The following is a 13264-nucleotide window of genomic DNA, read 5'->3' as shown; positions in this document are numbered from 1 at the left end:
GTGACCGGCCGGAGACCTCAGCCTGCAGTCGCTTCCTGCTTCACTGATGAAAGACATTTACAAAGAGTGAAACATTCCCATGTAAATAGAGAAACTTCCCCATAAGCCAGCGTGTCTCTGCTCTGATCGGACAGTAGGACTGGGGCAGTCAGTCACAGATCAGTTTCAGAGGTAAAGACACGAACATGTCAGGCACAGCCTGTCGTGTGAATGACTGTTCTCTTCATGAGGTGAATGTGACATGGCTGTTGTCGCATTCCCTGCCCCTTGCTAGAATTGAGTCTGTGACAGACTCTTCCCCCACCCTTCTGGATTTGTGACTCACTGTTCAATGGGGAGCCTGACACATGACTGACTTTTCCCTCAGTGTATTGGATGTTAAGGTGGGGGGAATGACTGACTCTTCCCCACTGGCTGATATTTATTTGAAGAGTGTTATATAGCGCTGGCTAGACCGGGAGGTTTCAGAGTGCTTTACATGAGGAATCACGAGTTACAAAATTACATTCATTACTGGAGCCTAAAATACTAATAGGAAAAGACTGTTACACAGTAACATGAGTTCTAAAGGAAAACATAACAAAGACAAAACTTCTGAAGGGGTGTATAGGGGGAGAAGTAAAAAAGGGATTGGAAATACGATCGGATCAGGCAGACCCGCGAGGGGGAAAATGTTTCAGAGAAACCCAAAGTCAAAAGAGAAAGTCAGACAAACTGTCAGGGGACCAGCATTCACCACATCCAGTGTGGTGGTGACCTGAAGGGGGGTCAAAATGATGAAACAGACAGTCCAGCGACATGGGGAACAGTCCAGTGGTTGACTTTGTCAAGATGGAGTATCCTGGTTACGGGTACAGAAAAGAAACACAAAATGGTGGGAGGCAGAAAAAACAATTCTAACAACCACAAAGGGGGTTAACTCCACGGAGTAGGATTAGGAAGGGGGGTAGTCACAGGATTGGGGAGGTTGAACGCCGATCTCAAACGGGTAGTCAATGTGAGCTCGCTGGGGGCTGCAGGGGCTGCCGTTTCGTCGTTCTGCAAAGCTACAGACGTCAGCTCAGGTGCCTATGCATAAACACCGGGAGAGGGAGGCAGCAGCTGGAATCCAGCGGGGGGAGGGGCTGCTTCCCCAGCCTCGAGGAGGGTAACAGGCTCAGGGGCATATGTTTTCAGAACCGCTGAACTGTTTCCGCTGCAAGACTCACGCGTCCCAGTCGCCGATCTGGAAGGTGAAGGAGGAAGTCAGGCAGCTGCAGGCAAACCAAGAAAGGCATGAAACATCTGGAGGGGCAAAACCCAGCCCATCACCTCCACAGCCACCGAGGAAACTCCACCAGAACACCAGCCGTGCAAAGTTTGTCCCATCCTCAGTAGATCCTCGATGATTTGTTGGAAAGAGGGGGAGACACAGCGGAGAGCCGAAGAAAAACTGTGCCCAATGTCCGGCTGGGTAGGTGACAGCCGAAGGGGGTGATCAACGGCCAGTCTCTCCTGTAGCCGCAACAGCAGCTCCACTGGGCATCGGCCATGTTTGATTCGGGACGAATATTCATTGTTCTTGAGAGGTTACGAGTAGAATCGCAGGAATCGGAGAGTCGAAGGACCGTTGTCCATTAGAACCCCAGGTGAGTGAAAAGATCTGATGAGGGGGTATATTCAAGGGGGTTATCGCCAAAAGGAAATCCCTGGCCAGGGAAGATATGTGACCAACTCTGCAAAAGGTTAAGGAGACACCACATTTCAAGGGGAGGAGGTGGTTAGAAGCACATCGGCAAGCTTGGAGAGGCTTGCTTTTGAGAGTCAAAACACAAACTGAGGTTTCCGAAGATGTAACTCAGACAACAAATGTCATTAAAAAAACATGCGAAAGACTTTGGGAATGAAAATAAAATGTATATTTATAATCAGCATTTCGCAGTGTCTCAATTAAGCACATACGATTTTACCACTGAATTTAGTGATATTTATTTAAAGAAATTAAAACAAAAAATAACAGTCAAGAATACTCCCATTGTTCAGGGACATCTTAAGGATTTTTGGGGATCTGGCCAAACGTATTTTAGGGGCCCCTTTTCAGAACACCTTTGAATTTCTGATCCAGTTTCAGCTCTTTCATGCACTGTACGGGCAGGTCACTGACAGGGCACAGTCACACTGGTGCACATTCTAAATATGTTAACATCTAATATTTATGGATAGTGACGTGTGTTTTCCGTATTGTAACACACCAGCAGCTCACTAATATTACTGCAAATAATCTTTGTGACATATGAATATGTGAGGTCCTGTTTTGATCTAAAAAAACTTTTTTATGGATGTTGCATGAAAAATAAACACAACATTTCTCTACAAAAAGTCTGTAACAGACTTTCAAACATCACTCACATTAAAAATAAATTAAAGGAAAACAGCATTTGAAACAATCCCTTAAAGAATTATTCAAAGTAATTAGGGCAAGACTCTACAGAACAGAGCTGGCTCTATCAGGGCCCCACTGAAAGCTGGGGCCCTGGGCCAGAGCCCACTATGTCCATGTATCAAAACCTCTCCACCATTGCCTGACAAAGTTGCAGAGAATTACCCAATGTTTTGGAGAGTTACCCAATGTGTCCATCTGTCGTGTTCTCTGTACAGCGCAAATAAATATGAAATATGACCCAAGATTATTGTATATCAGCCAAACTCAAGCCATGTTTGTGGAGCACAGATCCTATCCTGATCCACATGAATGGGCTCTCAACCTGGTACATGTCTCGTATTGTATCCATGGTGCATTCCTGCCTGTCCTCTAAAGTTGTTGCGTGACTCGTAGTTACTGGTAACCAGACTTAGTTCACTTCCCTCTCCCTGCATGCCTACCGTGCTGCTCCTTAGAAGCCCTCTCCCACTGGAATGCTTGTAAAGCCAAGTGCTGTGTTTGACATTGAATTATCATAATTTGAAGGGCAGTTATTTGCATCTAACTGAACATTAACTGTTTCCAGAAGGCAAGGTGTGACCTGCCCAAAGAGAACACTTGAACAAAGGCTGGGGCATTGCAACGTCCTTTTGGTTTTTGCAGGCCGTGCAACACTGGATAATTCCTGCTTTTGGGTGACTACGAAGGCTGCTGCAGGCAGAAGACATTCAGTGTGCATAACTGTCTTTCTCTTATTTATGTTTTCTCATGATGAAATGCTCTACATAGGATATCAAACGTCCAAACAATTTTATTTGAGCCCAGATTTTCTATCATTTTGCTGCAGGGATTTAGGCTTAATAACTAATGCTTACACAGACACTAGAGAAACCTCCCATCTATTCATCTTCCTTAAGGTGTTGTTTTAATTACAGCTGCCTCATTACTGTTAATGCTAACGCGCACCGCCCTGATGTGAAGGCAAACACAGTGACGCAGTTGGGAGGTGAGAAAATATGAGAAAAGTGTGATTCATGAAGATTTTAACTAAACAACATCTTAGGGAGCCACTGTGTAGGCAAATGCAGCCATTGATACAGCACTGAATTCCAATGCGCTGGCTTTACAGATGCTCTGATATTCAGCACTCAGTGCATGTGAAACATGCAAGTGCGACTTCACTAGAAGAACTGCATGACAATTGGGAAATTGTGCAGTCCGCAGAGTGCACGAGAGTCGTATTTAGATAGTTTATAGATAGTTTAGAGTATTTTTTAGGAGGCGTTAAAATAGTGACAAAATGTTTTCACCTACCGAAATGTAAGGGCAGAGTTGGTGCTCCAGTTTTCTTACTCAGTGAGTGGGTCAACATTTTAAAATAGAAATCACTACTTGGATTTTTTAAATAAATATGATGTTGTACTTAATTTTTGTGCAGCTATAATTATTTTGTAGTGCCTTGGTGTTATGTATGCCCTGTATATATATGTTTGTCTACATATGTATATAGTCGTGTATTCGTTTTTTCACTCTTCTTCCCCTCGTTCAGGGCTTCCCCAAATGAATTTGGAACATATTATTCTGTGTCGCTCTAAACACTTTAAAAAAATTGCCTTGCCTATCGCTTTAAGCGCTATGTATATGCTGTTTCAGGGTATTGTTCAAGGTCCTTTATTTTTGAATCCTCACACTTGTGTTGGTGCCCCACCCTGAAGCATGCACCAAAGTCTGTAACTGCCATGCCCAGGTGCTCATATCTGAGAGAGAGAGGACGCAGTGCTTATGGCCATTTCTTTCTTTCTTTTTTTGTAGTTTTATGTAGCATAAACTCTCCCTCACACAGATGCTCTTTGTTTCACTCCCTCACACAACTCCCCGTGGCTCTCTCATTCAGAATGTTGTAGTGAAGTCACTGTTGCCCTTTTTTTTAAATGGCCTTTGTTGCATGAAAACAGAAAATTAATTTAAGGAAATAGTGTCATCATATTGATGTATAGCACTGCACAGTCAATTAATGTATTTATTGTACAGTTAAAACCATTACACATGTATCAATGTATTCAAAAGTTAATATAGGCAAATGATAACTTCAGCATATGAAAAGATTGTCCTCTATAGCTCATACAATTTGGCAATTTCTTAAATGATAAATATTTAATTGTATTGTTTTATTAACCTTCCTGCTTCCTCAAATTTGCTTGAAAATTTACCATTTATCCACTCTTGTTTCAAAATGTTCTCAGGGGGAGAACCCTATAAACCACTTGTAGTGTGTTTGTGCTCGCTCGCTATGCTCGCTCACCACAGTGCAGTACGGCAATCATTTTACGCCTCACCACTTTCAAATGGCACCAGCCGGTATTGCTAAGAGCACTCATTGTATATTAACACGATGGTCGTCTTTGCATATTTTTTTGAAACCTTGTTTTATGTCACAACCTTGAAATGTATGTTCCACTTTCACTTGGGATACCATGCACTGGATTTAAGATAATGTGAATACGCATTTTTATAAACAACTTGACTTCATGAAAAATTTGTGATATATGTTTTTTCTCTTTCTGACATCTTGCGTTTGATTATTGTGATTGTGCGGTTATTATTGTTTATTACTTGTTGATTGTCCACAGGACCCATTGTTCCCTGCTAAACTAAAAGTACCCTGGTTTCCTGTGAGTAGGGTGTCCCTTGTGTCCTCATACACGACTTTTAGAAAATTGGCATTTTCTATCCTTAACTATTCTGTGCCTCTGCCTGTCTCTGAATACATGTCTGGGGTGGATGACAGCTGGGCATAGTGCATTCTTTTTAGACAGTCACACACAAAGAGATCTGAGGTGGGCCTGATGGGCCGTTCCTATCCTGATGGGCCATTAGCATCCTCATGTGTCATCCAGGGCAGGATGGGAGGGAGAAGCTGACTCTAGCACCTGAATAGGACTGTGTCTGTCCCTACACAAAGAGCTGCATGCCCCCTTTAATGACCCTGGAGACAGGGCAGGTAAGGCAGGGACCCTGTGCACTTCAAAGGTATAAGTATTGGACCCCTGACACCACCAACTCAGTACATTTCCTGACCTGTGGACACTGCCAAGAAGAAGGACTGCTGTGTTGCTGAAAGGACTGTCACTCTACTGGACTCTGCTGGACTCCTTTTCTTCTGTGCCTGTCCTATTGCCTGCTGCCTTCATAGCCTGGTAGTGAGAAGGACTCAATCTGCATCTCTACAGCCCCAGAACAAAGTGACTTCAAGTGCTTGCTGGCCAGCATCCTGTTCTGCAGTCTCAGGGACATCAAAGACTTCTTTCAACCCTGCTACAACCTCTGGACTGTCAGCTGTGAGTCCTGCCTGCCAAGTAATGTCAAACCAGTCCTTGGCCCTTCTGGCTGTTTCTGCAAGAATCCAAGCTGTGCTGCCTTTGCGCCGGATGAAACCGGCTGGCGAGGATCTCACAGCACCAAAAGCGACACTTGCCGACAATACATTGCCTTCATCACCAGGGGTTTGATGCCAACACCCCTCGAACTACGTGACTCAGAACTGATGCATCGCCTACAATTATTTGGATCGATGCTGATACATCTCTTCCGACGGCTCCTTGCAACTGCTCCTTGATATTGACGCTTCCTCCATAACTGTACTGTTTGCAACAGGCTCTGCGTGGCTCCTGCATCTACCCCATGCTCCATCGTGGTCATCGTGACTTTTCTGGTTTGACCTGGTCCAGCCTGACCAGATAGCCCCAGTTTGTGCTTTATGACTCTAAGCACTATATTTCAAGATATTCTTTACAAATTCATGACTCCAGTTCTACTCTTTGGATTTTTGTCCTTTTTGGTCTTATGTTTATTAAATCAAGCTCTAGTATTCTAACCTGGTGTGGATTATTTTTGTGTAGTGTTTTCCCTATTTTACTGTATTAAGTTTTCCACACATATATTACAGGTTACCTCTCAAGTTAAGCCTGACTGCTCCGCGCCAAGCTACCAAGGGTTGAACACAGGTTAATTTAGGGTGTGTATCTGAAGGATTGTGGTTTCTGCTTGGACAGGGTGCATACCTCTGCCAACCAGAAACCCAGGGCCTCATTTACAACAATGTGATTTAAGGCAGCACTGCACACCACTTTGCTGCGATGCCCTGTGTAAAAAAAGCAAAAAGGTCAGGAATATGCCGTATCTATGAGATATGGTGCATTCCTGTCCTCCTACACTGCACTGTTGCACAAATGGCTGCACAGGGCCAACACAGGCACCCATTCATCATGGCGTAAGGGTGCCTGCATTGCAATCAGGATGTTTTTGTGCAGGAAGGGACATCTTCCTTCACAAAAACAACTGTTACCCTACTGCTATAGAAGCACAGGGTTTTTACGCAATCTCAGATTTACGCTATGTTGTAAATCTGGGAATATCAAAAGTCACCAGCGTTGAGTGGGAACACCCGTGGCAATGCCAATCGCATGCCTCCCCGAGGCAATGTGAGATAACGCTCGACTTGCACTGCATTGCCTTACACCATATCTACGAGGCCATGAAAAGCTACTCAGGGTGGGTTTCCGTGGCCTTGTAGATACAGGTCTGAACTGTGCACCTCTGGCGGCGCACTGGGCTTGTAAACAAGCATCCCAATTTCTAACAGATAGTATCACAAAGTTACGCTATGTACTGGTTTGCATCATTGTGTCTTAAGAGGGCATTCCATGGATGGTGCTTGGTGACCCCTAAATGACACCCATGCTTAGGTGGTAGCTTTATTTAATACTTGGTTTTTTTTTCATCTGAGAGTTCTTAACCAGGAAAATCTTCATCAGAGGACCTACATGTTTAACTTAAAAAATGTGAATGACTTCAAACAACTTAATACGAATTCAATATCTAAACATTTATTAACTACCCCAGATTTAGATGCGATAAATGGAATGCCAGAACCTTCAGTGTCCGAGGATCTAAACTGAAATTGGTTATATCTGTTCTGTAAGAAATTGGTTTATTAGCTAAATGACAAACACAATCATTGGAAGGATGAACCTCAAAAGTCACTAAGGGGCTGATTAGGATGGTCCATCCGCCACCCGATTGGGAATGGGACCGTCCGACAGGCTGTTGGCTGCACCCACAGAGGCATTACAAAGCAAATGCCATCACGGCGATTGCAATGCCTATGTTTTGCATTGCAGCGGGTGCTGCTGGATGCAGCACCCGCCGCAATGCAAAATCCTGCACTACATGGCAGGAACCATGCGGTGCCTGCCACATGATACAGGGATATGTAGGGGGCATCATAGGTGCCCCCATAAATCCACAGCACAGGGCCAGGAGAGAAGGAGGGCCCGCTATGGGCCCTCAAATTTCCTTTCCGTCTGCTTGGTCATGGCGGGTTAACCTCCGCTGACAGATAGGTGTAAAGGGACATAGTAATCCGTACAGTGGTGCCTGGGGGGCACTACCACTATTGTAAGGAATACAAACCCCTCTGCCGCACCTGCGGGCTCAAGGAGCCCATTGGATGCGTTGCGGTCCGTCTTTCTGACTGCAACCATCCGCCCGCTAATGTAATATGGCAGACGGATTACATGGTCACGATAGTGGTGGGACTGCCACTGCCGTCCTGTCGGTGGGGGTCTCACATTCATCGTAATCGGGCCCTTACTTCTGGTAACTTGGCACAAAAGCAGTCAGGCTTGATTTAGAGGCAACTTGTTAAGCATTTCTGCAGCACATAAGCAGTAATAAAGTGAAAACACTGCCCAAGAAAAATCCCAAACCAATTACGAAAAATGGAATACATTTTAATAAATAAAATGACAACAAGACTATCTAAAATCCAAGGAGAAGAACTGGAGATATGAGTTTTTGATTAATTTTAAAAACTAGTGCCAAAAGATGCAAAGCTCCAGCTATGGGTATCTGGTCACACATGATTGATACACAGTAAAAGTTCATACCAACCACCAGAGAGCGCAGTCCGGGTAAAGATCCGAGTTCTGCTTCCTGCAAGTTGTAGCTTATGCCTTTGATGTGAGGTGTACTCAGTGTTGCTTTGTGAGTGTTCATGTTGCTCCTGCATAAGATCCAATGAAGCCCTCGTGTAGGAGCTGCATAGCTCTGAGGGGCTCAGCGTCACCCTGCACTGGATCCTGAGCGGCTTTCAGATGAATTCTGCATGGTGTGGCTCCGTAAGGTTTTGCATCACTCAGCTTCTGATCAGGAGAAGCCACCGGTTTGGAGCTGCGCAGCTTTGTTAGGATCTGTGTCGCTTTGTGTTGGATCTGATGCTAACCAAGGGACCAGTACTGGGAGAGCACCTCTTGGAGATCAGGACTCACTCTGGCAGAGGCCAGCAGTAGAGCCTAGTCAGGTCCCAGCAGGTCCAGTGGGTGCTGGACAGTTGAGAAGTTACAGGGCAGGCCACTGGAAGCATTTGGTGTCCCTGTCGCTTAGACAGGAGATCAGCCAAATGGCCCTTGGAGTCTTTCTGGGTAGCCTGGGTTCAAGGCTAGCAGGCCCAACTCTTTCTTCTTCAGGCAGCATGGCAGTTCTTCAAACAGCAGGGCAGGCCTTCCGGCAGCAGGGCACTCCTTCTTATAACTTTTCCATAGGTCCAGAAATGTTCTGCCGAGAGGTTATGAAGATGCCACATTTATCCCTGGTGCCAATCTTTGTGTGGGGAATTCCTAGACCTACCCCCCAAAACTGGTTTCCCTGGGTTTTGCGATCCAAACTGTCTGGAGTGACAAAGGCAAGGGCTGGCCTGGTGTCAGGTTCCTTTGTGTGTGCAACAGTTAGGGCCCATTGAAGTGCAAACAGGGCAGGGTACAACTCCTCCCCAACCATCCTGTCAGGAAGACTCTCTCTCCTTACACCCAGGCTCCCTTTGTCTCAATGTCTGAAAGCAGTACACAGCCCACAACAGCAAAGCCACTCACAGTCATGTGATGCAGGACACAGTCCTGTCAAGTATCACGCATCGAGTGTGACACTAACGCATTTCAGTGTGGTGCTCCGCATCACCGCACTGAAATGCATTGTCACGCATTTGAGGCCACTCTCTCTGCTGTCATACGTAGCGCTAAAACTGCACTACTGGCCACTAGACGCTGCTATCTTGCGAATGCGCGCCAGACATCACTTGCAGGCCGGGGCGCGCATTTTCAGCAGCACCGTCACAGCAGTGACTGAGGCTGCTACAATGTATCTAAAAACCCTAGTGCATTCCCGCCCAGCGCGGCGCCAGTCACAGCCTGACGTCAGGTGCCGGGCAGTACGTATGTTACGTTCTGATGCCACCCTTTGGCGCAAGCGGGGGTCGTGGCTGCGTAGGCAGACGTGTGGTAAATAAATTGGCAGATCTGCTTGCACCACAGCGCTGAAATTTTAAAACGGACATGATTGCATCGCGCAAATGGGAGCCAAAACACATGAACTACGACGGATGCTGGAGCCCGGATAAGCAGTCACAGCACGGACCGGTGTGCAGCTGCTGAAAGAGTATCCAACTGGAAAAGAGTGAAATGAGACTTCCGGCACGCGTCTGATTATACCAGGCAGAAAGTTTTAATTTTGCTACCAAAGGTGTGGCGGGTTCCTAACTATCGGAACTACTGCCAACTAGAGCGGAACACTCCTTAAGAGAGGAGACTGACCTGCCTGTGACCCTCGATCTCAAAGGCTCAAGAAACGTGGCAGCTCAAGATGTGTTAACAAAGCTGCTGGCCGAAGCACTCAGCTTTGAGCCCCCCAGGCACCTGTGGAATGGCAGCAGGAAGGTTAGTCACCGCTGTGCCCTGTTTTAATTTGACATTTTTATTATTCCTAAACATTAATGCACACACAAGAAATTTGGGAGCCAGTGCTTTTAATCCCATTTTGTAAAGTGACATGGATGAATAGCATTGACAACATGCTGGCTCTCTTAAAATAAGTGATTTACCTTGTAACACTACGTCGTGAAACAACTCATTTGTGTGCGACTCAGAGTTACTAGACTTCATAAAATTACTTAGGCAGCTCAACTGTGCAGCTGGCTGAGGGGCTGGCAGGTAGCAGTGCGCCAACCAGGGCAGACGGGACTAATTTGGGGTATTAATGAATTGAGAGAGTATAATATTAATACACTACATCAGCGCTGCCCGCTGTGAGTTATGTGACTTGACTTTGTGTGCCTCAGCTGAGGCTTGCCCAATGAATGCCCAGTGCCTGTCAGTGTTCGCGAGTCAGATGACTTTATTGATTTAGTATTACCTTTTTGTATTTAACTGCGCATATCTGCAAATGTGCACAGAACTTTAATAAAATACTTCCTCGAAAATACTTTTTTAATATCCTGATTGCACATTTGTTTAACAGTACTGATCTGGTTACAAGGGCATTAGTGTAGTGCACCTCCATTTCTGGTTCTTTGGAGCAGTTTAAAAATCATCTTGTAGTTTCTTGTTGCTCAGACGGCTGTAATTTCTGATAGTTATATGTGTGCCTAGTTTTCTTCATTGCTTGATTTTGATTGCGAGAAAGTGTCACTCATAGTTGTTCAAATGTCACTCATAATTATAATGAAATCATGAAAATGTCACACATAACAATCTGAAACCTTGACAGCTATGAGGACACAGGCAAGAAGCCACAGCGGGTTTGGGCATTGGGCAGAAAAATGGGAACTTTCTAAAAAAAGAAATTTTTAAATTGTACTTTTAAATACGACTTCACCATTAAAGATGATTTTAAATTAATAATCACTTGAGACTAAACAGCATATCTCTATCTGCTCCCAGTCTGAAGCTAGCACTTATTATGTGTAATATGATAACCCATTGTTAATCGATGTGAGAGATAGTCTTATAACAGTGAAAAACAACTTTGGGAGTTTTTCACTGTAAGGACATTTAAAACATAAACCCATGTGTCCTATTTTTTTTAAAAAACATGTACCCTGCCCTATGAGGCTTTTAGGCCTACCTTGTGGTAGCTATATATATATTAACAAGGAAGGCTTAGGCCTAACCAACAGTTTACTTTGCTAGGTCAAAAGAACAGTTTAAAACAGCACTACAGGCTGCAGTGGCAGGCCTGAGACATGTTATGTTTTAAAAGGCTACTTTAATGGTACACAATGAGCATAGCTGTCAAGGTTTCAGATTGTTATGTGTGACATTTTCATGATTTCATTATAATTATGAGTGACATTTGAACGACTATGAGTGACACTTTCTCGCAATCAAAATCAAGCAATGAAGAAAACTAGGCACACATATAACTATCAGAAATTACAGCCGTCTGAGCAACAAGAAACTACAAGATGATTTTTAAACTGCTCCAAAGAACCAGAAATGGAGGTGCCACTACACTAATGCCCTTGTAACCAGATCAGTACTGTTAAACAAATGTGCAATCAGGATATTAAAAAAGTATTTTCGAGGAAGTATTTTATTAAAGTTCTGTGCACATTTGCAGATATGCGCAGTTAAATACAAAAAGGTAATACTAAATCAATAAAGTCATCTGACTCGCGAACACTGACAGGCACTGGGCATTCATTGGGCAAGCCTCAGCTGAGGCACACAAAGTCAAGTCACATAACTCACAGCGGGCAGCACTGATGTAGTGTATTAATATTATACTCTCTCAATTCATTAATACCCCAAATTAGTCCCGTCTGCCCTGGTTGGCGCACTGCTACCTGCCAGCCCCTCAGCCAGCTGCACAGTTGAGCTGCCTAAGTAATTTTATGAAGTCTAGTAACTCTGAGTCGCACACAAATGAGTTGTTTCACGACGTAGTGTTACAAGGTAAATCACTTATTTTAAGAGAGCCAGCATGTTGTCAATGCTATTCATCCATGTCACTTTACAAAATGGGATTAAAAGCACTGGCTCCCAAATTTCTTGTGTGTGCATTAATGTTTAGGAATAATAAAAATGTCAAATTAAAACAGGGCACAGCGGTGACTAACCTTCCTGCTGCCATTCCACAGGTGCCTGGGGGGCTCAAAGCTGAGTGCTTCGGCCAGCAGCTTTGTTAACACATCTTGAGCTGCCACGTTTCTTGAGCCTTTGAGATCGAGGGTCACAGGCAGGTCAGTCTCCTCTCTTAAGGAGTGTTCCGCTCTAGTTGGCAGTAGTTCCGATAGTTAGGAACCCGCCACACCTTTGGTAGCAAAATTAAAACTTTCTGCCTGGTATAATCAGACGCGCGCCGGAAGTCTCATTTCACTCTTTTCCAGTTGGATACTCTTTCAGCAGCTGCACATCGGTCCGTGCTGTGACTGCTTATCCGGGCTCCAGCATCCGTCGTAGTTCATGTGTTTTGGCTCCCATTTGCGCGATGCAATCATGTCCGTTTTAAAATTTCAGCGCTGTGGTGCAAGCAGATCTGCCAATTTATTTACCACACGTCTGCCTACGCAGCCACGACCCCCGCTTGCGCCAAAAGGTGGCATCAGAACGTAACATACGTACTGCCCGGCCCCTGACGTCAGGCTGTGACTGGCGCCGCGCTGGGCGGGAATGCACTAGGGTTTTTAGATACATTGTAGCAGCCTCAGTCACTGCTGTGACGGTGCTGCTGAAAATGCGCGCCCCGGCCTGCAAGTGACGTCTGGCGCGCATTCGCAAGCTAGCAGCGTCTAGTGGCCAGTAGTGCAGTTTTAGCGCTATGTATGACAGCAGAGAGAGTGGCATCAAATGCGTGACAATGCATTTCAGTGCGGTGACGCGGAGCACCACACTGAAATGCGTTAGTGTCACACTCGATGCGTGATACTTGACAGGACTGAATGAGTCTGCACTCCACTAGTAGCATTTCATTTACAGGCCCTGTGTACATAAAGTACCATTTACTAATGACGTACAAATAACTTAAATGTAA

At 45.0% G+C, this 13264-nt stretch overlaps 1 protein-coding gene across 1 annotated transcript in view; it reads left to right on the top strand.

Annotated features, from left to right (window-relative positions):
• The window catches only part of TMEM130 (transmembrane protein 130), a 227667-nt gene that overhangs the window by 143513 nt on the left and 70890 nt on the right, over nucleotides 1-13264 (top strand). The gene's annotated exons all lie outside the window — the stretch shown is intronic.

Source organism: Lissotriton helveticus, chromosome 10 (assembly GCF_964261635.1).
Source record: "Lissotriton helveticus chromosome 10, aLisHel1.1, whole genome shotgun sequence".
In the NCBI taxonomy this organism is placed as follows: domain Eukaryota; kingdom Metazoa; phylum Chordata; class Amphibia; order Caudata; family Salamandridae; genus Lissotriton; species Lissotriton helveticus.
The sequence above is the reverse complement of the archived record's forward strand: the minus strand, read 5'-3'. Positions and strand labels throughout refer to the sequence as shown.